This window comes from Bidens hawaiensis, unplaced genomic scaffold (assembly GCF_021521415.1).
Source record: "Bidens hawaiensis isolate Kalapana, Puna unplaced genomic scaffold, B.hawaiensis_p1.1 tig00000055_1, whole genome shotgun sequence".
Taxonomy (NCBI): Eukaryota; Viridiplantae; Streptophyta; class Magnoliopsida; order Asterales; family Asteraceae; genus Bidens; species Bidens hawaiensis.
In genome coordinates this window covers 1,417,421-1,445,075 of record NW_027491016.1, presented here as the reverse complement: position 1 = coordinate 1,445,075, position 27,655 = coordinate 1,417,421, and the positions used below count along the sequence as shown (strand labels likewise).

The 27,655-nt window shown below is 37.2% G+C and overlaps 2 pseudogenes across 2 annotated transcripts; one reads left to right on the top strand and one right to left on the bottom strand.

Annotated features, from left to right (window-relative positions):
• The first annotated feature begins 10,042 nt into the window (after nucleotides 1-10,042).
• LOC143621768 (uncharacterized) lies at nucleotides 10,043-11,395 on the top strand (annotated as a pseudogene). Its single transcript, XR_013151600.1, has 6 exons — nucleotides 10,043-10,109; nucleotides 10,238-10,557; nucleotides 10,645-10,717; nucleotides 10,804-10,894; nucleotides 10,993-11,072; nucleotides 11,141-11,395. The product of XR_013151600.1 is annotated as an uncharacterized LOC143621768 (transcript).
• Nucleotides 11,396-11,633: 238 nt separating this feature from the next.
• On the bottom strand, nucleotides 11,634-14,749 carry LOC143631701 (dnaJ protein P58IPK homolog; annotated as a pseudogene). The gene is made up of 9 exons (XR_013153421.1): nucleotides 14,624-14,749; nucleotides 13,548-13,713; nucleotides 13,191-13,392; nucleotides 12,926-13,087; nucleotides 12,735-12,828; nucleotides 12,448-12,660; nucleotides 12,287-12,367; nucleotides 11,991-12,209; nucleotides 11,634-11,891 (listed from the first exon to the last, which is right to left on the bottom strand). The product of XR_013153421.1 is annotated as a dnaJ protein P58IPK homolog (transcript).
• Between the last annotated feature and the right edge of the window lie 12,906 nt (nucleotides 14,750-27,655).

Genomic DNA, 27,655 nt, shown 5'->3' with positions numbered 1-27,655 from the left:
TGTGCGAAACGCAACCGAGAGGGCTGCCCAGGCTGAAGCCGTTGTTGAGCCTCTGCGTTTGGAGAATGAGGAGCTGAAAGGCAAATTAGAGGCTCTCCAACGCGCTCATGATGCCTTGGCAATGGAAGATGCCAAGAAACTCCAGGAAATCCTGGACCAGAGGGGGGTGCTTGACCAAACCGAGCGGAAGCTTAAGGGCGTCGAAGAGGCTGCCGCTAAGGAAGTTTTACTTGCCAACCTTAACAAGAGCGAAGCCGAACGCGCCCATACCGAAGCTCAAGCTGCCCTCCAATGGCTTCTTCGAGAAGCGTTGCCTCAGGTATGTTTAGATTTATCTTCACGCATTTCTTTTGTAAGAAAAGGTTCTAATACTTGTATATATATTTTTTTTTTTTTGTAGGTTGTGCGTCGGGTCTTTTCAGAGACCTCCTACGATGATGCTATGACCGCAGCCCTCAACGCTTCTCATGATGATGGGGAAAAGGCCGGCTTCATGCTTGGTCTAGGGTTTGTTGAGAAAGGCGTTCCGCCTTCCAACTTCCCTTTGTTCGATGTGGATACCGAAGCCATTTACGACCAAGCATTGAACCAATACGCCGCCTTCCCGCATCCAGTGGTGGAAAAGGTGGATGAAGTAGCTGTTGCTGATGATGGGTTAGCTGTCCTCAAAGCTTTCCTCGAACCACCCCGTTCTTCTGACGGAGCGGGTCCTAGTGGAGGCGGCCCTGAAGCTTGACCCCGAAGATCCCTTTCCATTGCTTAAACTTGTATAGATTCTCTTCTAGGCGGGTAGTAACCCGATCATTCTTGTAATATATTATTGAAATGTAAATCTTTTTTGCGTATAAGATTGTTATTTCCTTCTTTGGATTCCTTGCTTTATAAACTCATGACTTGCATACTTAGTTTAAGTTAGCAATTTTCCAAGTGTTCTAGAATAAGTTAACCTCTTGAATGTGGTTGATGATGGGTTAAAGTTTCGCTTCCTCTTTCGTGATTGTGCGGGTAGAACCGTCACTTGCACTTGATAGGATGGCTAAACTTTAACCTTTATCTGACCTGCGTGCAGGTTTTCCTCATTTCTAAGTATTTAGGATAAGTTAACCTTTGAACGTGGTTGATAGTGGGTTAAAGTTTCGCTTCCTCCTTCGTGATTGTGCGGATAGAACCGTCACTTGCACTTGGTAGGATGGCTAAACTTTACCCATACCTGACCTGCGTGTAGGGTTTCCTTTTTTCCTTGTAATTTTTTTTTTTTTTTTTTTTTTTTTTTTTTTTTTTTTTTTTTTTTTTTTTTTTTTTTTAGGATAACCTTTGAACGTGGTAAATGATAGTTTAAAGTTTTGCTTCCTTATTTGTGATTGTGCGGATAAGACCGTCACTTGCACTTACAAGGATGGCTAAACTTTACTTTCATCATACCTGCGTGTAGGTTTCCCTTATTTTTAACGTTGTGTTTATGCGGGTTTTGCCGCCTTCCACACGTAACGACTTACTTCTCCCTCTTTATGTGGTAAACACCGGCACCAGTGGGGAGTTCATAAGAATAAAGGTAAACACATTATGAAAGGAGAATCATTTCCATTAGAAGTGGCTCTTGGCCTTTTCTTTACAAGTTTTGGAATTGATCTACATATAACATTTGCGTAATTGAGCTCCATTCCATGTTCTTGGGATGGGAGTGCCATCGAGCCTTTCGAGCCGGTATGCGCCCTTTCCCAGAACTTGTTTGATAACATATGGCCCTTCCCAGACTGGGGCCAACTTTCCTGGGCGCTCTTGGTTCGAAGCCTCGTTGTTACGCAGTATGTAGTCTCCTTCCTTGAAGTTGCAGAGTTTTACCCGCGTGTTGTAGTACTTTTGCATTTGTCGTTTGTAATTCTCTTCACGCACTGCGGCTAAGTCTCTGCGTTCCTCGGTTAGCATAAGATCCAACCGTCTTTCCGCATCATTGTCTTCTGGCTGACTCAAGACCCCTGGTGAGGGTAGACCAATTTCGACCGGGACCATGGCTTCCGTGCCATAAGTGAGGCTGAACGGGGTTTCCCCCGTACTGGCCTTCTTCAGCGTTCTGTTTGCCCAAAGGACGTGCGGAAGCTCGTCCACCCAGCCGGATCTGTGTTTCAAAAGTCTTTTCTTGATGCCTTCGACGATGCTCTTGTTTGCTCTCTCCACCTCACCATTACCTTGCGGGTGTGCCACTGAGGTAAAGGTGTGGGTGATTTGAAGTTCTTTCAGCCACTGTTGTAGCTTCTTGTCAGCAAAGTTGGTGCCGTTATCGCTCACCAAATTCTGTGGAAGTCCAAAACGACAAATTATAAATTCCCAAATAAATTTTTTGATATGCTTTGCGGTTGTTTGGGCTAAAGGTTTTGCTTCTATCCACTTGGTGAAGTAGTCGATGGCTACCACTAGGAACTGAACATTTCCTGCTGCTGTAGGAAATGGGCCTGTCACATCGATGGCCCACTTCTGAAATGGCCACGAAGAAGTGACTGGAACCAGTTCGTTTTTTGGGCGATGCGTGTTAGGTGCGTAAAGCTGGCAAGACCTGCATTTTCTGATGTATGCCAGTGCATCCGTATGCATCCCCGGCCAAAAGTATCCCGCGTTGTTTAGCTTGGCTACAACAGCGCGGGGGCCTGCGTGTACCCCACAGATGCCTTCGTGTACTTCCCTTAGGAGGTAGTCGGCATCTTGGTTGTCCACGCATCTCAAGAGTGGGCCAAGAAAGTTACGTCTGTAAAGGATGTCGTTGACGAGCTGATAATTCAGTGCTTTACAGCGTAGTTTTCTTGCCTGTGTTTTTGACTCTGGTAGTGTTCCTGCTGCAAGGTAATTTATTATTGGTGTCATCCACGTTTCTGTACCGGTTTGGATGACACAAATTTCCTTGTGCGGGACTGATGGTGCTTCGAGGAGTTCAATGCGGATGTCCTTTCCCAAGTGGGTGAAGGCTAGTGATGCAAGCTTGCTTAACGCATCCGCAGATTTGTTTTCTGCGCTTGACGTGTATGACTTTACAATCACTAAAATCACGCATAAGGGTTTTTGCCTGGGCGAGGTACAGGGCCATGGTGTCATTCACAGCCGTGTATGTTCCATTTATTTGGTTGGCCACCAGCATGGAATCCACGTGGGCTTCTAAGTTTTTCACTCCCATCTTACGCGCAATTCTTAAACCGGTCAAGAATGCTTCATATTCGGCTTCGTTATTCGTACTTGGAAAGTCCAGCCGAATAGCGTAAGTATATTCTTGGCCTGCTGGGTTGGTTAATTTTAACCCTGCGCCTGAACCCTCGTTATTGGCTGCTCCATCAGTGTAGAGTCGCCAGACATCATTGACGTCCTGTGCTGTGGAGGGTTGAGCCTCCTCCTGGCACTCTTTTTCCCGCGAAACGGGGACTTCTGCAATAAAATCGGCCAAGACCTGGCCTTTTATGGCTGGTCTTGGTTTGTACTTAATTGCATATTCTCCCAATTCAATTGCCCATTTGGCTAGACGTCCCGATAATTCGGGTTTGCCTAGAACATTTGAGAGTTTGAAGTTGGTGAGAATGGTGATCGGGTGGCCCTGGAAATATCGTCTTAACCTGCGTGAAGCGTGTATAAGTGCTAAGACCAATTTTTCGAGGGTAGAGTACCGGGTTTCTACGTCTGTTAGTATACGGCTAACATAATAGATTGGCATCTGGATGCCCTTTCGTTCTACTAGCAAGACTGCCCCGGTTGCTCTATCTGTTGAGGAAAGGTATAGGATTAACTCCTCTCCCGCTTGTGGTGCTGTAAGCGTTGGGAGTTCGATCAGGCGTGACCGAATCTCCTGAAAAGCTGCTTCCGCTTCTGGTGTCCAGCGGAAGTGCGTTTTCTTCAAGCAGTTTCTCAGTGTTGACACGAAAGGAAACGACTTATCCGCATGGTTTGCCAAGAAGCGATTAAGTGCGACTAGTCGCCCATTCAGTGTCTGAGCCTGTTTGATGGTGGTAGGTGATTCCATTTTAACAATGGCTTCGACCTTTTCAGGGTTCGCTCTAAAGCCATCTTTAGTAACAATGACTCCCAAGAACTTCCCTTCTTCCATCCCAAATGAACACTTGCTCGGGTTGAGCTTCATGTTTATCTTTCGGAGCGTGTTGAAAGTTTCTTCAATGTCTTTCAACATCGCCTCAGGCTCGAGGCTTTTGATGACCAAATCATCCATATAGACTTCCAAGTTTCTCCCGATTTGGGCATGAAACTCTTTGTCCATTAGTCGTTGGTACGTGGACCCTGCATTCTTAAGTCCGAATGGCATCATTTTATAACAAAATGTACCATCGGGCGTCCGAAATGCGGTTTTGTCCTGGTCATCAATGGCCATGTGGATTTGGTGGTACCCCTTATACGCATCCAAGAAGCATTTAAGGCGAAATGGCGCCAACGAATCCACTTTGAGATCAATTTCTGGTAACGGATAACAATCTTTGGGGCATGCTTTGTTCAAATCTTTGAAATCTATGCACATGCGCCATTGTTTGTCATTCTTCGGTACCATTACGGGATTTGCAACCCATGTTTGATATCTACTAACGCGTACGATGCCTGCGTCAAGGAGTTCCTTGACTTGGGTTCTACACGCGTTAGTTTGTTCAGGCCCCATTACCCTGCGCTTTTGTACGATTGGCGTAACAGCCGGATCGCATTTGAGCTTATGCTCCGCCTTACTTCGGGGTACACCAGTCATGTCAGCTGGTGTCCACGCAAAGATGTCAGCGTTTTTCTGCAGTAAGCGCTTGAGTAAGGTGCGGGTGGGATTAACAATTGTTGGTCCAATGGTAACGGCCTGGTCGGGGTATTTGCCATTGAAGGCCCATTTTTCCGGTTCAGTGACGGTTGGTTTAGCCTTCTTCGGTTTGGGTTTAGATGAGACAGATGCAATGCATACCTGGGGAATGCCAGAGATCATTGCTACACCCTCAGCTGTTGGCCATCCCATCATGCCGTGGACTGAAGATACCACGGCGTTGAATCTTGCCATCCCATCTCTTCCGAATAGGATGTCGTATGTGTGGTGTGGCTTTTTCATTACGACAAAATCCACGTCTTCTGTGCGTGAATGATTCCCATCAGTAAGAGTAACGGGGAAAGATAGGATACCCAGGGGTGTTTCTGTACTGCCATCAAACCCTTCCATTGAAGCGTAGACCGTTTCCAAGCGTTCCTTGTCTTCATCATCCAGCTTATCAAAGAACTGCCTGTACATCACTGTCGACGAAGCGCCGTTGTCAGCAAGAGTGCGGGAGGTGATGTAGTGCCCCAGCTGGCTTCTGATGACGATGGGGCCTTCTTTGCTGGGGCCTCCTGGCACTCGCGGGAAGCGCACCTCAGCTTCCTTCCACGCGCATGGTTCTATCACCCGTCTTTTTCTTCCTCTGACCTTGCCATGAACCATGTTGATGCTGATGTCGACGGGCTTTCGTCCGTTACCTCTGTACCGGTTGTCATTCCTTCCTCCCTTCCTGATCGATGCCACGAGATGTGCAAGCCTTCCATCCTTAACAAATGTTTCAATAATATCCTTCAAGGATGTGCACTCTTCAGTACCATGACCCTTTGTCCCGTGGAAATCACAGGATTTGCTTTGATCCGCATTAGGTTTCTGCCGGATCGATGGGGCTTTGGGCCATGGCAATTTTTCCGTGGCAAATATCTCCGTGACGCTCTTTGTGAGTGGCGTCCACCGGTGTTTTCGATTTGAAGGGTGTGTGTTGTCCCTTCCGCCAACAAGAGGGCGAGAGCTGGATGAGGTGTCAAAGTTTACCCTTGACTGCCAAATACCTAGCCTCCTCTTTTTGTTCTGCCGGGCGATCCGGACATTGTTCTCTCTTGTCCTCTGCGTGTAGAGGTGCGTACTCTGGGGAAGGTCCCTTCCCAGTTGCTTTTCCGTCTCGGCAAAGCGCTTTGCTGCCGTCATGATGGCATCCCATGTGGATGGCATGCCATCCTTACCCGTCAACGTGCGGATAAGTTCTGGGTATTCGGCGCCTTGGATGAAGGCGGCGCGAACCAGATCCTCACTTATGTTGCCGAGACTAAGCTTTTTGGAGTTGAAGCGAGTGATGAAGTCTAGTAAAGATTCATCCTCCTCTCTCACGCAGTTGAGGATCGTCCACTGCTCTTCAGTGTACTTCCTCTGTTGGCTGAAGTGCTGGCTGAACTTGTTCTGAAAGTCCGCCCAGTCATATATGTGGTGGATCGGTAAACGATCGAACCATGCCCTGGCTGCTCCGACCAGAGTCATCTGGAACATGTAGCACCACGTGGGTTCCGTCCAGTTGCTGACGGTAGCCCCCGCGATGGTCGTCTGGGTCGGATAGACCATCATAAGTGCCAATGTTTGACATTTGTTTGGCACTTCTCGGGGCGATTGCCTCCGCAATGTCTCTTGCGAATTTTGACCTTCCTGCATTTGTAGCAGTTGGTCTAAAGGTTTTGGAGAAGTCACGCGGGTTTCTCTCCGCGATTGGTTTAAAAGCTTCCCCAAAATTCCTTTTTAGTTGGACGTCCGTGTCCTTACGCTTCCCTTTCGCCTTATGGCGAGGGTTCGCGTCGGTATCAGACTCCAACTCGTCTTCTGAGTACTCGCAGTCACTGCTCATATTGAGGTGTTGGCGAGTACTGGTGAATTCGTCAGCCTGTTGAGCTGAACGCAAGCGTTCATCCAATTCGGCTTGGAATTCTCTTTGCCGTGCTTCGGCCCACGCCTTCACTTGATCTAGTGTTTGGCGAGGGACCTTCGTTCGTTTTTCCAGTTGGGTATCGGTGAACCCCAATGGAATATTTACTCCACTTGCCCCGGCTTGGGTAGTCGGGGTAGTGTTCGTAAGGATTGTATAACCGCCGGTGTTCCCCCCAGTTGCTGGGGTGGTTACCGGGGTTTCTTGATCAGTTACGGGCCTTTGGACCGGAGTAACGTTAACCATTTCTTCAGAAATTGTGAAAACTAAAATAGTTCTAGCTTTTATGCACGGATGGCGCCAATGAAGAAACACTAAGTGACCCGGTACAGATTATAGATAATCTGGGGGTTAAGTAATGTTTCCCACGAATGAGGTCTAGCTGAGAAGGCTGTTCTTCAGGAGACCTGCAAAACAAACACCGTAAGCTCGTCACTGAGAAGGGGGGGGGGGGGTTCCTCCTTGTGACCACCCTCCGGCGTGAGAATCAGACTAGGTTGCTCTGAATATAAGTGTATATTAAGAGATTGCTAGATAACTGGATAGCAGATGATCTTACCATTCCAAGATGTTGGAGTATTTATAGCCGAAGGTAGGTTTTCTAGAAGGTACAGCCGGCTGAATAGTATTCCTGTTCAACCAACAGTAGATTACGCACAGGCCATACTGGTTGGTGGGTAGGTTACGGCCAACAGTAACAAAGTCGGCTGCACTATTCCACCAACTGTAGACTATGCACGTCCCACTTACTGTGGATTGTACGCAGGCCATGCTGGTTGGTGAATAGGTTACGGCCAACAGTAACACTATTCCACCAACTGTAGGCTGCGCATGCTCCACAGTAAGGGTTGGTGAGTAGGCAGCGGCTAATAGTGACAAACAGTACTAGAGGGTGCTCCTCCTCGCACTGTTGTCTGTGAGCTGTCACCCTGTGATTGGCTCATGGGCTGTTCTGGTCAGATCGTCTGTCCTATCCATACCTTGGTAGGTATGGTACAAAAGATCTTTCAGAATCAGACTGGCTCATTTGGGCGGGATTGTTCCCGCCTTGCTCATTCCTTCACGTGACTGCTGAAGTAGCTAGTGTCTTGTGCGTGTAGCTCTGCTGTCTGCGGGTAGCCTTCCCTGATGGCTTGTATCCGCAACTGCGGGAACAGGCGGGGTACTTCACCATTGGGAGGCTTTCCCTGCGTGTACAGCTTGCGTACTGCGCGTAAGATTCTATGAGCATGGTGGGTCCTGCGGGAGCAGATGGCCTTTACGCAGACGTACCTGTTCAAGGTGAGTCTTGCGGGACCAACTGGTCTCTGCTGGGACCTACCTCTTCACCAGTAATCTTGGAGTTTTTATTTTCTTCCAAAATTTACTCAAAGATAGCATCTTTTTCTTGTAAATTAAGCTTTTTTCTTTTTTTATATTTTCTTGATTTTGCAAAATCATCCTAAAAATTGTCTTTCTGCAAGATTTAATTTTTATAATAGGGGTTTTTAGATCTTTGAAGAATATCACTTACCATGTTCATGAAATTGAATTATATGATCTGGGTAGCTTTTTATTCTTTGGAATTTTTTTTCATCCTATTTTTTGTAAAATTACTTGCTGCGTATGTACAATGTGGTGGGGCCCATATAGCACTCACAATGGTACCTGAAATCTTGGAATTTGTGTTGTGCAACCTCCTCATATGTTTCTTGGAAATTGGTGTTCTATATTATATATTTATGTGATCTTTTGGAGATTTAACAGAAGTCTTGAACTTTCTTGCACTTACCATTATTATATTAAAGATTGTGTCATTACACAAAATTCCATGGGCTTGTGACATGATATAGATAAGAATTGTAAACCTTGTTGCAAAAATAAGGCTAGAGATATATCACACTATCTTGATATTATTGACATGTCTTGCGAGTTATTTGACAGAAAAAAAAAACAACACACGCAAAATGATCGTATGGGTCGTACGAAGGGCAAATCGTACGACCCATACAATGTTTTTAACTTACAAAGAAATGATTTATGTGACAACTAACAAAGTCATGCGGGCCATATGATCATTTTTGGCCTATCTTACAGCTGTATGATGTGACAAATTCCGGTGTGCAAACTCGATTTAACATCATACGACCCTTATGATGTGACACACATATTGATCTATACTTTTGGGAGTGGTACTTTGTCTGGCAACACCCAAAAACAAAAGGGTGTACAGTAGACTTTTGAAAGTCAAACATGATACTTTTTTTCATACTCCATAATCCATATTCATCTGGTTATTGGCATATGCTAGATTGAACAAGCTAGTGAAATAAGTGAAGTTACAACAAGTGAAATCACTGAAGTCAACACAACCAGTCAACACCTGACCTTGGAGATACCAGAGACAACATTTGATACATCTACCAAAAATGATGCAAGAATAAACACACCGTTAACACCACAACAAACACCAAAAAGAGTAAATTTTTCGCCATTATGCAGCCCTACATACACATGTGCAAAATTTGCTGAATCGCCATCAAGTCCATCATCATCAAGAGGAATATCATCAATCAAAAGCCTAGTTCCTAAATTTAGTTTCAAACTCAAGAGCACAATTTCAGAGATCGAAAAGCCTGCAAGTTTAGCACTCGGGGACTCACCTTCAGATATTAAAATGAAGGCTAAAATGTCAAGATCATTATCTTTAACAAAACTATTTGCACCCAAATCAAAAACAGCATCATCTTTACCCGTAACTCCAATCGCTCACTCGACACCAGAGTCTATGCATGCTAGAAACACAACTGAAGTAAATATTAATACATATCTATTCAAGATTTTATAAGATCATGACTCACATTTATTAACTTATAATATCATCTTTTTATAGAAAGACTGGATTCAACATCCTATGCATCGTTCACGTTCGGTTCCTGATTTGGTTAAAGATGGTGTATTTCGCATCGTTCCAACGACACCAAAAGCTGCACAAGGAACTCGTCCCACCATTAATGTGAATCCTGCAAGGAATGCTGGTAATTTCTGATATCCTAAATATATCCTAAATGAATAATCATGTATAATACACACACGCGCTAACGCAAAGCGAAAGCAAGAAAACGACAGAGAAAAATAATTCTGAAAAGTTGATCATATTCTAAATGTCTAAAACGATTACAAAAGTTACCCTTTGTAGGTGAGTTCTAAATTTGGCAAAATTTTGAAATTACATAATCACCTATTGGATAGTGATATAAGAATATAAGACCTTTTATGACGCGTGAATCTAAATAAGGAAAGATTTTACGATTACAAAAATTGGGAAAAACGGAGCGCCCTAGATGATGGATTTTTGGACTGACAGCAAGGTCCGACTCGTTGAGACCTTTCTGCCACTTGGTAATGGGCCCTGTAAGACTGTAACTCCACTCATAGCCCAAGTTACGTCCTTTTTAAGTTTGGGCCTTTTATGCCTTATTTTCCCACACACACGCACAGTTTCTTGTTTTAAAATTTAAACAACCAATGCAAACATTCAGATGGAACTGATGATGAAGAAGAAGAGGGTGAAGACATTGAAGAACAAGAAGCTGTTTGTAGAATATGTTTGGTTGAATTAAGGGAAGGTGCTGATGATACTCTCAAAATGGAGTGTAGTTGCAAAGGAGAGTTAGCCCTGGCCCACCAAGATTGTGCCATAAAGTGGTAAGTGGTTTAGTATTAAAGGAAACAAAACCTGTGAAGTTTGCAAGCAAGAAGTCAAGAACTTGCCTGTTACCCTTTTAAGAATTTCAAGATCTCAAAGCCGAATTCTTCGTGCAAACGGAGCTTTGCATCTGTTTGAAGTTCCTAGATACAGGTAGTTAACATGTATGTACATAAAATACATTTGAATATTTGCTTGTGAAGATATAATAACTATATCTTTCTTATATATTTTTATCAGGGTATGGCAAGATGTACCGGTTCTTGTGATCGTTAGCACGCTCGCATACTTTTGTTTCTTGGAACAGCTTTTGGTTTGTCAAGAATCTTAAAGTTTGAATCTTTTTTAAGATCAGCTTGGATTTACATTTTACACTCATGTTGATTTGTTTTGTTGAAGGTAAGCAAAATGGGTTCTGGTGCAATTGCTATATCTCTGCCTTTTTCTTGCATTTTGGGGCTACTTGCATCAATGACATCAACAACAATGGGTATTTAACTGTTTTCAATTTTCATCAGTTTCACTTAATATAATGATATAATGAATGAATTCGTTAACTTGTTGAATTGTTCTACCAATTATGTTTAGTGAAGAGACGGTACGCGTGGATTTACGCTTCGGTTCAGTACGTTCTAGTCGTTGGTTTTGCACACGTATTCTACTCAAAGGTAATAGTCCATGATTGACTTTTGAAGTCAAACTCGCTGAAAACTGAGAACCAGTGTGTAATTTACAGCTTAAGGTGACAGGGCTACTATCGGTTTTGCCTGCTACATTTGCGGGATTCGGTGGTGCAATGTGCTTTACTTCTATTATATATGAATTTTTGAAATGGAGAAGAAGATGGCATAATTGGTCAAACCAACATCAAGAGTCAACAGAACCGGCTCATGCACCACAAGATGAGCCTCAACAAGGTGGTTCAGCCGAGATGGTTCAGCCACATCACGGAAGCCAAACTCGGGAACCTGGTCAACAACCTGACCCATAAGTAGAAATAGTTTGAACCCACAGTATATATGCAAATATGCAATAATATGCAGTCATTCCAAAATGTAATTTTGTGCAAAAAGAAGGGCATTTTGGTAATAACCATGAACATCTATAACACATAAAATGTTTTCCGTATAACATCACAGCAAAAATGTTTTACCAATTGCATACCTTATCAAAGAAACAAGTGAATCATTAATCATAACAATTTAAACTCGAGTAACCGAAAAATAAAATACCTAAAACCTTCTGCTAAAGTTAGTCGGGACGGTTGACCTGGTCAACACAAGTACAAACCTCATAACTTACATGTGGAAACCACCAAATCCACCACCACCAGGAAAATTGCCTTCAAAATGAAACGTATAACCACCGCCGCCACCAAAACCGCCTGCACCAAACGGGTTAAACCCACCGCCGCCACCCATATTCATGCCCTCCTCAATATCTTCACCATGATCATACTTTGTACGCTTGTCATCATCTCCAAGAATCTGAAATTGAAATTTAAATTTAAATTAAAATCTGGTCAATCCAACCCATTTTGACCCGTAACAGAAACACCGTTTTGAACCGAAAAGATAAAAAAGAACCTCATATGCAGCAGCTATTTCTCTGAATTTGTTCTCTGCTTCTTCTCTATTGTCAACATTTTTATCCGGGTGCCATTGTAAAGCAAGCTTTTTATAGGCCCGTTTTATCTCTGATATCGATGCAGTTTTTGACACGCCCAAAATCTTGTACCAATCTTTTCTTTGACTTAATTTCAAAGCCTTTTCAGCCTTCATAAGTGACTCCCGAATGCTCATATCCTACAAAAGTTGTAATTTCAATAATCAGATACACATGAACACACGGGATATTAATATTATAATCGAGTTCAAATCACCTGAGGGGATTTTTCTGCAGCTGCTTTGATATCTGCAACAGCTCCTTCAAAATCTTCTAACAATAATTTAGCTTCACCCCTCTGAGAAATAAATTCAAATAAGCTATAATAAAACATTTAAAAGTTTTTTATAATCTTGAATTTAATGTGACATTAAAAACCTGAACCAAAGCTTCTGTATGTTCTTCATCGATGGTGAGAACTTCTGTGCAAGAATCCAGGGCATCTTTCCCTCTACCAAGTTTGACTAAAAGCTTACATAATCCAAAATGAAGATGCACGTTATGTGCCACGTGGTCAGGGTCTAAAGCAAGGGCTGCCTTGTAATCCTCAACCGCAACACGCAGCTTCCCCTTCTTTTCATTCTCTTCAGCCTGCATAAAAAGGTCAAGTTTTGACTTCTTAACTAAAAGCCAAAGACTTAAAAAGTCAACTCAAGCAAATTTACATTTTTAGTCTTTTTCAGTAAATTCTTTAATCCAAAATATGCTTTCTTCAGTTCACTGTGCTCTGGATCCGAACGGAGCCCTTTCTGGTAATGCCTGAGATATAAATTAACTTATTAACTACTAAGTATTTCCAAAATCAATTTATACTAGGCTTTCTAAAAGAAATAATAAAAAGGGTAGCAAATAAAACCTGATAGCAACATCATGATCAGCTAAATAATAATATGCAACGTCCACGAAGCAACAACGCGTCTAGATCATCCTCGTTTTCCTTAAGTATAAATCCCGCTTCTGAAATGGCTCCTGAATAATCTTTAGTAGCTAATAATAACTTCACTTTTAGTATCTTAGCCTGAAATTTGAACAAAATATTGAATATGATGAAACATTCAACGTGTGAATATAAAGAAACACAGAAAACAGAAATAAGTTGAAACAGTTGGTTTAGAATGTACTTGTGAGCATGCAGGAGAGAAAATAAGAACCACTTTCTCTATGAAATCCAAAGCTTTTGTATAATCGCCTGAATCAAAGAGGTTATTAGCCGAATCTAAAGCACTTCGGGCTTGATGCAACTGTGAAAGCTCCTTTTCAACAACTGAATTTCCAGGTTTCATTTCAAGAAACTTGTTGTAACTCTTCTCGGATTCCTCATATCTACATTAGCCAAAAACCACCTGAATAACATAAGTTTCTAATCAGGAACTATGTGTAGTTAACTAACTATGTTTAGATTTCGCTTTCCTTAATAATAGTTTAGTGATCAATGTGACAAAAATACTATATAATTTACTGAAAGGTTAACAAAGAACCTGCATAAGTCACGAAGAACCGAAGCTCGGCGCCAATATGCTTCTGAAAGTGACGGGTCGGCTTCTATGGCATCGTTAAGATCATTAAGTGCCTCACTGTAACGCTTCACCTTTACACTCTGTGAAACTCTTTCAAACAATTCAGCAGTATCACCAGATTTTCCATCTGCATGACCATAAGCATACGAACAATCTTCAATGCATACTTCCAGTAAAACAACCAAAAACCAGACAAAACACGTATGAAAGCCGATAAAAAGTCAACTCAAGCAGCTCAACCACTATCTTTAAACTCACAAAACCTAAGGGGATGAAGGGCATTATTTATAGGAGCGTTCATCGGCTCATATATCGGTTTCTTCGGTTCTAAATTCTTTTTTGGACCAAAAGGAAAACCGAACCGAAATCACAATTCGGATACGATTAGGATCCAAACCGAAAACTAAATATACAATCTGGCTCGTTTTTTTCCTATTACGAATACGGTTTGGTTTTCAGGCATTATACATTATTCTGAGGGATAGATACAAGTTTTCAGAAACAAGATTATCGCCTAATTGAATAACTATACTTCATATTTCTTTAGAGGATTTAAAAACATTAAAAATCATTAACTTGATTGTTTTATCAAGATACCTGCCATATGCCCATTGTCTAGAGCATAACCCTAAATGCCATAACCACAAACCCAAAATGAAATTAATAAAATTATTAACAATTCAAGCCTCATTCCAGCAAAAAAAATAATTACTTTAACATAAATTCAAACTAAATGTTTCTTTCAAATCTCAAAACACAACTTTGTAACAAAAAAAAAAAAACATTTTTTCAGTGTAAACCTAAATTTAGACAAACAAGAAACCAATATCATAACTTCAAAAACCTAACAAAACAAAGTAAAAAAATTAATAGCAACAATAATACTCTAATTCCAGAATTTTAGATCCCTAAAACCAACAAAATCAGATCAAATTAAATACAATACCCAGAATCTACAAATCAAAAGACATCATAAGTCTAATTGTGATCTAATCAAATTGAAATAATAATAATAATAATAATAATAATAATAATACCTAGGGCAGAAACAAGGGGTTGAAGAAGAAGGAGTTGACAAAGTGGAGAATGAAGAGAGTGTAACCGAAGCCTCTCCAAGCCAGTAAATCCATGGAGGATATCATCTTCTTCATCAATTTGTTCATCGTCTGAGAACTAAAACTCTTATCAGATTTTGTGTTTTTTGGAGTGTTGTTACACGTATGATTAACCAATTGTAGACTGACACGTGGAAGTTGTGTGGGAAACTATTGGCTGACTAAAACCTTTATTTGTCACCAGAGTAGTAGTAGTAAAGTAACACTTTTTTTAGTTTGAATATGATATAGTAGGTTATAAACCCGTACATTACAGTGGACTTAGTACAAAAAAATTTTGGAGTACAGAAATTCTAATAATAAATAAACACGTAATATTATATTTGAATATTTTACATTTGTAATTTATCGACCAACACTACATTTACAATTTACAAAACCAAATACTATATAGACGATTAAGTAAAGATGGAATGTTGATTTATACTACATGGGTTGTATAAACGAATAAACTTGACTGTGATCCACTCCAAATGAAAATGTTCCAGCTACATAGTGTAACATGCAGATAGCTGAGCTGATCCAACATGTAAAATCTATACACCTTGGGTTGCTGCAATCATGACTTATTATGCGAGCATATTAATAGGAACTATATCGTATCTTGTAATTAGTTACGTGATTTCCATATATTTGGCATTTATTATTGAGATCATATCTCAACTATAGAAGATATCAATTGTAATTATATAAAGGGAATTGTGAATGAGAAGAGGACAAGCAATTTCACGTCAAAATGGGTTTTTTTTTAAATCATTCATTTGTTTACGGACCACATAGATTAAGGGGAATTGCGCCCGGTTCAAAACGGGTTGTTACTATTTATGGCATACATGCCGGAAAAGAGTATCGTAAGGGGTTATGCACGTTCGTTTCTTTTGCTAACTATACACAACCTTCTCCTTTCCCATATGTTAGCAGTGCAATGAATCCATGTTTCAGGTATTTACAAACAGTTTATATAAAAGAACATACTCAAACAATAATCATAATATTATCAAATATATATATATATATGTGTGTGTGTGTGTGTGTGTGTGTGTATATATATAAAGGTACATAACCTGGGAATGATTTGTTTAAAGATCATTGTCCACCAATATTATTCATCCAGCAATCATTCATGCTGCCAATACTACAAATAGTCAGTAGTGAATTTTTTTCAGTTAATTCACAATACTTATTTTAGATTAAAAATTTACTAACAGACTCAAAGAAGAACTTTACTAATGATATAAGTTGATAACTAATGAGAACTTTATATGCCACCCGTATAAGTTAAATCAAATTATAACATCTACAAATTTATATATTCACTGATATGTATGTTAACATATTAAGTAAGTTCTTGGTTTCAAAAGATATGCAAAGAATTATAATAACCAAAAAGACAATAATAATCAATCTTTTAGTATAAAAATGATTTAAGAAGTTTTAGTTATTAAAAATAGATTCAACTCATTTGACTCGCTCGTCGATTTGTTACAACTCACCCATTCATTCATTTAGCTAAATGAACAAAAAGTTTTGTTCATGTTCGCTCATTTTTTAAACAAAATCGGTGTTCGATGTGTTTACAGGCCAACACTGTTTAAAGTTGCAATACTTAAGAAAATAGTAAAAACATGGCGGATAAGGACAACTTTGTGTGAAATGTGAGTAAAAGTCAACTGTTGGGTCATTATAAAAGCCAAACCTATAAATCCAGCAACCCATTGAGTCATATCAGATGAAGATTCATCCAGTAAAACCTACCACTCATGCACATTAAACACATAAAGTAACACCAATTATTTCAAATTATTTCACTTGACTAAAAATGATAATTTAATCTGCATCTGTTAGTTCAATTGATAAAAAACATTATTGAAAATTGATTGACCACCAATGAAATCAAAGTCGAATGCAGCCACAAATTAAATCAAACTTGACTGTTACAGATTGCATGAATTGGCACTTTATTATAGGGATGAGCAAAAATCGGTACGGTAGCGATTGGTACCGGTACCAAGGTTTTGAGTTTTCTGGACCGGTACGGTACCGGTATTTCCCGAATTTTACCTTAAATCCCGGTACCGGTACTGAACCGAACATTTCGGTACCGGTACCAAAAATTTGAGATTTTCGGGATCGGGATTTTCGGTACCGGTACCGGTACGGTACCGAGCTCATTCCTACTTCATCATGTAGAAATTTAATACCCTGATAACGGCTAGTTTTTAAACTTATTTTAATGTACGTTATATTCAGCTTACATCGAAACAGAAGGCAAGCGGACAACAAGCTGCGCCGCTACCCTGATTAAACGAATTGAATTGACCCAAGCTTGATTTCATACTACCAGATGGGAGTACGCATGTAATGCGGAGATGATTAAACTTAGAAGAAATTAATACTACCTGACTAAAGAAATTATTAAAAACCCTAACCATACCAACTAAATCGCTAAAATAAAAAACAACTCAACAAACGAAACACTTAAACGTAAAAATTAGTAAAATCCAAAACTCAGATTAAAGGTAAAAATCACTAAAACTGAATTAAACGTATCAGACGTGTACGTGATGAAAAGCGAAGGATTATATAACACATATCTTATTATGTAATCATCTATAGTTGATATTTGAGTAAACAATATGCAAGTTAGTACCTTGTAAGGACAAAAAACTGCTCTCTGAAGCATATGACTCAAGCTAAAATTTGCAAATTCTAACCTGTAACGCAATATGTTATATACATTAAATCATCCAACTAAAATTAAAATGTAACATGGTATATCTACTTAATGTTCCACCTTGATCACCATATATGAGGTGCCGTGCTTCCGCATCATAACATAATGCGGTCAGGGGTACATCACTTAGAGATTGGTCGTTCTCACTCTGCACTATTTTAGGCAAAAAAGGATAAGAACAATTAACTGATTAAGATGATTCTAATGTACAATTTGTTAGAATGTAGTTGGATCAGAAGCTACCTCTACCTGTTTAATTAAAATAATACAATTGAGTGTGGAGGCCATGCATCCCAAATGCACCAAATCAAATAAACTGAAGTGAGATATCACCATATGCAATCTAATTATAACTCATAAGATTGTTCAACAAAGTTGATCACAAAAAGCTTTTGATCATGATCTGGATGCAACTAAATCAAACAAATTAAAAATTCATCAAAAGAGTATGATTAAAACTGAAAGTGATGCTGCTTGTATAATTATATAGGGAAGAAATCGAAAGGATCATTCATAATTACCTAAAATAGCCCGTCTGAACTTTTAACTTCCATGGCCATAATAATTAAACAGCCTGTAACTTCACCGCACCGATAATTATATAGGGTTTTCTACAAATTGTGTTTTTCCGAATTGTGTTATATAAAATTGTGTTATACAATAGTATTTTTCATTGTATTTTTTCCATTGTGTTATTTACATTGTGTCATATAATTGTGTTTTTTATTGTGTTTTTATCATTGGGTGTTTTTTTCCATTGTGTTTTTCATTGTGTTTTTTCGGACTTTTCCGGCGAGGTAGTGGCGGTGGGTGACGGTTGTGGTGGCGGTGGGCGGTGGAGTGGTGGTGGTTGTAAGAGATAAGTGAAGATGTAATTGGGTTTTATGTAAGTGTGTTTTTGAAATTAATTTAAGTGGGTTTTGAGATTAATTTAAGTGGGTTTTGATATTAAAGTATTAGACTAAAATACCCTTCTTCCTAGCCTTCTTAGGAAAATCAAACTTCTTATTTGAACCTAACCCTTATTGTAGATGAGTGAGATTTGAACCCGTCACGTCAAAGAAAAAGAATTATTATAAGATTTCAGGTAAAACTCTCGACCATCTTGTTAAAATACGAATGAGAGTAAAGTAACAATTTTAAGTTGAGTTTTAACTGAACTCGAAGCAATTAACCGGAACTACATCGGTTTAACTTTTGATATGTTATCAAGAATTCAAGAAATACACGTATACTTTCCAAATTGTCGGAGGGTTATGTTTTGTTGAATTATATAAACTTTTCGGTCAATTATGTGTAAATCATTTATTAAAACTAGTTAATATGTCCAAATCTAAAATGCCCAACCTGAAGAACATGATAACCAAGCAACTTGAACACGACGAACCTGATTGTGATATGGGTTGGTTACGGAATTCAATAACATAATAGCCAAACAACTCGAATAACCTGACCTGGACTACCCGAAACCGAATAAGAAACATGATCAACACCCCTAGCATTTATAGATTTTTCTACCAACTAAATTGAATTAAACTAGCGGGATGTGGCGAGACATTTAACAAAGACGGCAATGATTATATATAAAAAATAAGATGTATTCGTGGTTTTCTTAGTTTTATTTATTTTATTGAAGTTATGTTCAATTTAATCTAAAATTTCAAAAAAAAAAAAAGATAAGAGAGATTTATTGATTTTGTTTTAAATATTTAGTTTTTTTTTTATTTTGTTTTTTTTTGTTAATTAAAAAACCCAGTTATTTTAGTTATTGGATTCGGTTAATAACCTAATCGGTTTTATATGTTTGCTTTTTACTTTTTAGACATCCTTGAACCGGCTATTTCCATAACTACTTTTACCTTGTTGAATTCCGACTATTAACCATTCAATCGAAACAAGCTAACATTTTTTTAAAACCGGTCAACCGAAATGCGCACCTCTAACCCACACTAAGTACACAACCCACAAAAGGCCTTTACTTCAAATTCTATTAAACCCTATTTGACGGGATGCTAGGCAGGACAACGGCTCTAAGATTAAAAAAAAATTGAGTATTATTTCCATGATCCAATAAGGTTGAAAAATTCTCAAAGACCCGATTATAACAAAGTACAAACAATGTTTTTAACCCGTTATTCTTAATGGGTCAATGGCCCTTTTGCCACGCGCTAGGCCGATGGTGCTTGATGGGTTTGTTATCTTTTGCAAAGAACCAGGCCGATATGGGTTTATTATCTTTTTAACCAAGCAGGCCCATGATATATAAACATTTCCTCATTGGCTCATTCATCGTTTATTTTTCTAAATAATAAGTGTGATAAATATGATCATAAAACTTTAACTAATAACGTTTTAGCATGGTAAAAATATACAGTAATCGATCTTGTAGGGCAAAGCATATAGCCATAAGTGATCTCCATATATCTCATCTAACAAATATATACCAAAGGCATATAGCCTAGTGATATCAAGACGTATGAAAAGATGCATTTTCCTGTAAGACTAAAGGTTCAAGTCTTGTATAGATAATAATATAGATTTAGAAGTAAAATTAGATGGTGCATGTTAACCATTAAAAATAGATAAGAAAACAACTTTATCAAGAAAAGAATACAAATATACAATAAAGGTTCTAAATATCCATATGCAACTAATGTAAATGATATCAATGTGTCCTAAGAATATGTAATGAATTTTAGTCCTTAACTAAAGATTACAAATAGTTTTTATACTGATATATTAAACGTACTTAACTTTATATAAGCCGGTTCTCATAAAAAGAGTGTCTAGAAAATGTATGAAGGTACAAAGAAAGGATGCGTGTACATGTATGAGCTTTATGGACGACAGGGTCACAGGACGACTCACTTTTGCGTCCATTTATTTACATTTTTGTCACACATTCGCATCATGTAAATGAGGCTAACATGACGTGGATTGCAACATTGATAATCAGAACTCATTACATGCTTGGACACACATGGTTAAACGCGCAATGTAAACATGTTTGGACACACCGTTTGTCACACATTGCATTTAAATGTCTTTTCTAAACAGAAGTGATAAAAATATTATTTAATTCCAATTATTACGAAATTATTATCAAGTTAATTCAAGTTACTTTAACCATTGAATTAAAAAGATAAAGTTTTCTATTCGATTCGTTAAATACATATTAATTATGTTTAATAATATCCAAGGTATATGTGATACATATCCATATACGCATTGATAAGCTCATTCTAAATTTAAAATGACTACAAGGACATGGGTCTACACACTCCCTATCCAAGTCTTGAAAAGGTGAACCTTTTAGAAAGGGTAAAATAGGTAAAATGAGAGAGAAGTCCTTGAAAGGTGGGTACTAACAAGTACCAAAGCTAATTGATTCATCTAATTTCAATAAAGTGATTTTAATTGAAAGTTAAACCTAAAAATATATAGTCTTTTTATCATATATTTTTTTACCTTTAGATATTGACCTACACTAGTCATAGGGCAGGCATTCACAAAAGTAACACTAGTAAGAAATAAGAATTGCATTAGAAAGTCAATGAATAACTTTCTCACAAGTCCACAAATGGTGCCTAAACTTATGGTAGCTTCTTTTCTTTATGAAAAAAGTAAGATATTATTCTGATTTGGAAGATTAAGTAAGAATGCAACCTAAAGATGGAGGGATCTGAACAAGATAAAAGAAGCAGATCAATATGATTGTTTGAGGAAACAAATGAGAACAGCTTTGAAACAATTGTGGAAGTCTGACAATTATCTTTTAACAGTTTACTGCAAAGCAAGTTAGAATAGAATGCAAAAAGAAACTTTTGGAGTTGGAAGCAATAAAATCGAAGACTTATGGATTTAAAGCTTTTGAAGTTTGATGAGCCTAATATAGGAGACCAAGCTTATAAGGTGATGGTTTTAGACTTTTAGCTTATGCATACGTAGATCTAATAGGGGTTTCTCCTTTTGCGGTTTGGAGAGTAATGTTTTCACGGAGAGTCAGCATGCGTTAATAAACTACTTCATGTAAAATGACCAAACATGAGAAAACGTCTCTTAACAACCAACATGTGCTTATACTATTTGTTTTTTCTACTTTTGGTTTCCTAAACCCACAATCTATATATGAATGTCCTTTATAAATGACTTAGTTTTGCTATTCAAAAAGGACTAGCGGCACAATTTGTTGCATTCTATTCAATGTAAACACTACCCTTTCAAATGTATAAAAAGGTATTGGATGATTATTTAATCAAATTTCTGGAATATCACTGTGAATCAATTTTCTGCGGATTGTATAGAGGGTGCAAATCTTTGCTTATCACTCTTATTGCTAAGGAAGCTGACCCATTATCACTATCATATTACAGACCGAAAAATCTAATTGGTTGTATTTATAAGGTTATGGCTAAAGTTTTCGCAAATCGGCCAAAAAAGGTCACCCATTCCGTAATCTTCAAAGTTCATCAATCAGCATTTGCACTAGACAAAAACATTATTGAAGGGTTGTTAATCATCAAGGATTACGGGTTGTCACTCAGGCTCATTTCATTTTTAACTATTTAGGTCTTCCCATTGATGCAAACATTAACCTAATTAAAAATTGTAGTTGTGGGTAAAGGTTAGGAAAGAATCATGGCCCATAAATCATAGGAGAGTTGGCAACTAGCTCCCTAAGTGCGACAAAACTAACATTGCTAGCCAAGTGGCTAGTGAATCAATAAGAAAACCGGTTTGATACATGATAATTACTTTCGGATGTTTGATTTTAACCTTTATATACTTTAACAAGTCGATTCGTGTCCCTGTTTACTACACGAAACCTGTTAAGACCGTACCCGAAACCTGTTAGAGCTGTAACTGTAACTTGCATCTATAGTATATTCATGTTCTACAAAATCGTCATCCATGGCATCGTGAAAATATACATGGCGTCGTGAACACAATATATATTGCCGTGAAGTTGTTGCCATAACCAAATTGTTTGTGAAAAACAAACAAATAGTCAACTCACAGTAGCACATAGAGTATGAGGTTAGAAAGTAGGGTTGATTGGTGAATGAATTCATCAATTCAAGATTAGCACCAATTAGAAAAAAACATATGTAAAACATAAAATAGACGGCATGTGTATATAACCATTAATGTTATACAATTTGTTTATATTTTAACAGTTGAACAAATGAACATCAATAAAGCTAATTAATAATTGTATATAGTTAAAACCTTGTATATTTTTGAAGCTAGGACGTAACCCTTCGAAAAATGTTTTTGTGGGTCAGAGAGAAAATTCAAAACACGTGTTGCCTTTTGTATTCGCATTTTAAATCTCATTGTCAAAGCATGGGACTATAAAATAGAGAACAAGCGAGTTTAATAACGATGCACGTGTGAATGATATCTTGACAAAATGTTCCTAGATATATATGTATTGGTTCTAGTAGTAAAGGGCATGTGCCAAAATCTTTTAGTGTACCTTAAAAAAGGAAACAGCTAGAAAAGATAAAAACTAAAATCCGAGTTTTGTAATATTTTCTAGTATCATCTTTCTTGTTGAGAATAGCGAGAGTTCTACGTTTCAAAGCTTGACTTGACCGAAGCTAACAATATGCATATTGATACCTTAGATTGCATTAGTACGCGTCTAAAAGTCCAAAACAGTTAACGTTAGTGTCGTATCAATACACTTTATTGTGACCATATACTTGACTTCGTGTCACTTTTATGCATCTCATTAACTCTTTTTTTTACAACACCACTGGTTGTTCCACCATTTTATATGATGTTGCATTTGTGGTGAGTCTTTGGAGGACATTGCCTGGGTCTCTTATTATTAAAGGTGATCGTGGATTAATGTTCTTAGTCGTTAACCCATATATTAACGATGTAGTGTGACTGTGTAAACTAGTTATATTATTAGTTGACAACAAACTTTTCATGGCTCTAGCTTCTATAAGTTTCTATATGTTGGTTAAGTTCTAATAGAGTTGTTATTTAATATGCTGGTTCTAACATAACCCATCAACTATGGATACCATACAAGTAATACAACCTTACGCGGTTTACCGGCTTCTTGCTGTCGTGTCGTTTGGCGGGCGTGGAGGTCGGGTTTTATCCGGGGAATCCCTTAATAGGTGGACCGCTAGGGGCTTCGTCCGTCTGGACTCGTGGCCGGCTTGGGCAACCTTCTTTAGACAATGGGGGCCGCGTACGAAGTACCCGGCGTTACTTAATTGATCGTTCCAAAAAAAAAAAATACAACCTTACGCATATAATTTAATGCTTATAACTTATCGAAGTACAGAAAAGAAGTTTATTATTATAACTAGATTTTATCCCCCGTATTACGTGGACTGTTTTACATTATTCGTTTTTTATATTTATATATGCATATTTGGATTTTAATTTTATTTATTGTGAAAAAGTTAATAATTAATATACTTGATGTTTGATGATAAAATGTTTTCACAAATAAATGCTATGTTATAATCCGTTTTAAAAGCTATCTGGGTTTGGTGATACTAATTACCCGTTTATTTTCTTTATTATAAAATTGTTTCTTAATTATAAATAATATCTTTTTTTAAATAAAATAGGATATTAATTTTTAGTATATTTCTATTTTATAGGATTTTCAAATCAAATATTTTATGAGATTAATTTTTAATATAATGAGATGTTATAATTCGTTGAAGAACTATCTGGGTTTGGTGAGACCTTTACCCGTGAATTCAGGTCAAATGCGTGAGAAACCTTCATTTACAAATAAAGAAATCTAATGGCTTGAGAGAATGTTTGTTTTACATTTTTCGTTTTTTAATATTTATTTTTTGGATTTTAATTTTCTCTATTGTAAGAAAGTTAAGAATATGCTTAGGGTTTGATAATAAAAGAGTTTCATAAATAAATGATATGCTATAACCCGTTTAAAAGTTATCTGGATTTAGTGACCCATGACCCACTTATGTTTTTTACTATAAAATTATTTATTAATTATAAATAATATCCTTTTCTTTTTAAATTGGATATTAAATTTTATTATATCCCTATTTTATAGGATTTTCTTATCAAATAATTGGTAAGATTAATTTTTAATTTAGTGAGATGTTATAACCCGTTTAAGAGCTATCAGGTTTTGGTAAGACCCATACCCATGAATTTGGGTTAAATCAATGAGAGACCTCTATTTAAAAATTAAGCAATCTGGTAGCTTCCATAAAAGGGGGGAGCGACCACATCGCGACACTTAGGATTTTAGGGGTTTCGTTTATATATATTATACACTAGATTTTATCCCCCGTATTACGGGGGTTGTTTTACATTATTCGTTTTTAATATTTATATATATATATTTGGATTTTAGTTTTATTTATTGTAAGAAAGTTAATAATTAATATACTTGAGGTTTGATGATAAAATAGTTTCACAAATAAATGATATGTTATAATTCGGTTTAAAAGCTATCTGGGTTTATATTTTTCGTTTACCTGTGAATTCGGATCAAATGCGTGAGAAACCTTCATTTTCAAATAAAACAATCTAATGGCTTAAGAGAATGGTTGTTTTATATTTTTCGTTTTTTAATATTTATTTTTTGAATTTTAATTTTCTTTATTGTAAGAAAGTTAATAATATACTTAGGGTTTGATGATGAAGTGGTTTCATAAATAAGTGATATGTTATAACCCGTTTAAAAGCAATTTGGATTTGGTGACCCATGACCCACTTATGTTTTTTACTATAAAATTGTTTATTAATTATAAATAATATTTTTTTCTTTTTAAATTGGATATTATATTTTAATATATCCCTATTTTATAGGATTTTCATATCAAATAATTTGTAAGATTAATTTTTAATTTAATGAGGTGTTATAACCGTTTAAGAGATATCTGGTTTTGGTAAGACCCATACCCATTAATTTGTGTTAAATCAATTAGAGGCCCCCATTTAAAAATCAAGCAATCTGGTGGCTTTCATAAAAGGGGCGAGCGACCACATCGCGACACATAGGATTTTAGGGGTTTCGTTTATATATATTATAGATTTTCCAAAAATGAAAGAAAAAGTTAAAAAAAAAAAAAGAGACAAGTAACACACCTCAAAACTCAAAAGTTTACACAAAAAGAAAAGAACCCACAAACGTTGACTAAACAACCTAAGATTAATAACCTTGACTTTTATGTCAGCAAGAAAGTTACATTTCTATTTTCTTTCGAAACTTAGAGAAAAATCATAAATAATATTAACAGACAGAAGATTTGCATGACTACAGGCATTCTTTTGATTTTTTTTTTCGAACAGCAAACAAAAAATTTATAAAAAACTAACAGCTCGCAAGAAGCAAGCATACAATAGAAACAACCACCCAAATACAATCAAATACCACAGAGGAAAAGGCTAACCGCACCGCTCCGTTGTAGTTAGAAACTAAGATTAAAACTACATCACATCTCTCACGTTAGGGTCGTATTCTTAGATCTGCTTTTCGCTAAAAAAAGCTTGTAACACCCTAAGCAAATCCCACATCGATCGTGAACAGGAAAGATCATTGGTTCATAAGTAAATATCTCGCCTCTTAATCACTAGGTTTTCTTTCAAATACCAAAGAGTTTTTCTTTTTAGAGGAAAAAGCTACCCGCATTCTTTTGATGATCAGACCGGGCATTTCTCTTTTTATTTATTTATTTAAGACGAATTTCTGTTATTCAAGAGATTTGAACCTAAAACCTTCAAACTCTTTGGTGCTTTAAAGGTTTCGCCTTTGCTAATAGGTCATCAACCCTATTTGGTTCAATAGTTGGACCATTTTGTACCTTATTTTTATTTTTTATTTTTTTAATTACAACTGTTTTCTAAGTGTTAGGATTCACAATAAAAGCCCTCACATAAACGAGAGAACATCTGCCAACTCTAATAGATTGATTTTAACTAATGTAATAATTTTAGATATATAAGCTTTTTATTAATTTATCTTTTGTCGCGTAAACGATATTTATATTTGTATAATATAATATAATATAATATAAACATTTGTTATAAGATAATCGCCACACGACACCATGAAAAACAAAAGGTGGTACAAAAAAACATCCCATGAGTGAGAGTGAAAATGACTTTCTTTTGTTTAGTCCATTTCCAACACATTTGGGTCCCACAATAATTCTACTAGTGGTCCCACTTCAAGGACCAAAAATGGCCCCTTTCATATATTTGTAGGATAAAGTCATTTAAATAGTGTTTAAACTATATATGTATAATCATTAGATTTAAAATGTTTGTTTTAAAAGAAAATTCAATAATAACACACATGGAAAAAACTTATGTTATGGGCCCTCTTTTTTACCAACTAGGATTTAGAGTCCGCATTTCGCGACCAAAATGTTAACTCAAACAAAAACACATGAGTAAAAAATCCGTCAATGTCTATATATTAATATGGGGTGATTTAATGTATAATAATCGCTTAACGTACATTACGTCCGTGAAATACATTTAAGGTTAAAAAGCCAAATACGTTCAAACCAAATTCCAAAACCTAAAACGTTTAAGGTTAAAACCTAAAACGTTCAGGCTTAAACCCAAAACGTTCAGGCTTAATTCCTGATACTTTTAAGGTTAAAACCCATCACTCAAACTCAAAATTTATCGATTGAATATTCAAATTGATGATTAATTGAATCGATTTCAAAGATAACCGATCAATTGACTTCAATTTCAATTTCAATTCTTATAAAAAAGACTAAACAAAACCAGTGAAACAAGGAAGCGGCGTTCGTGTTTTTTGGCGAATTATCGGACCCTCGTTGTCAAAAGGCGAAGGAGGTGTGCTGATGCCTGCGAGTGGTGGATCGGTGGTGATGGAGATGGCTTGAGGGAGAGGGACGGGCAGATGAGTGTAACTGTGGTTTAGGATTTTTGAAGATCAACGTTCTACAGAGTCGTGCACCTATTGTACGATAAAGGATTAACGTATAGAATCATTTATCTAAGTTGTATATACAAACTACAAAGTGGCACCATCAACATTTTTATTCTGATACAGTCTCTTATACGTCTTTTATGCTTGAATGTTTCTAAGATTTACGTTTGGATTTCAGTCTAGTCAAGATTGATCATATAATTGATAATTTGTCATTCGCTAAAACAAAATAACCATTTTGTTTCCAAATAAAAGTGCAGCTTTGGGCAAAATTAAGTCTATAAATACATAACAA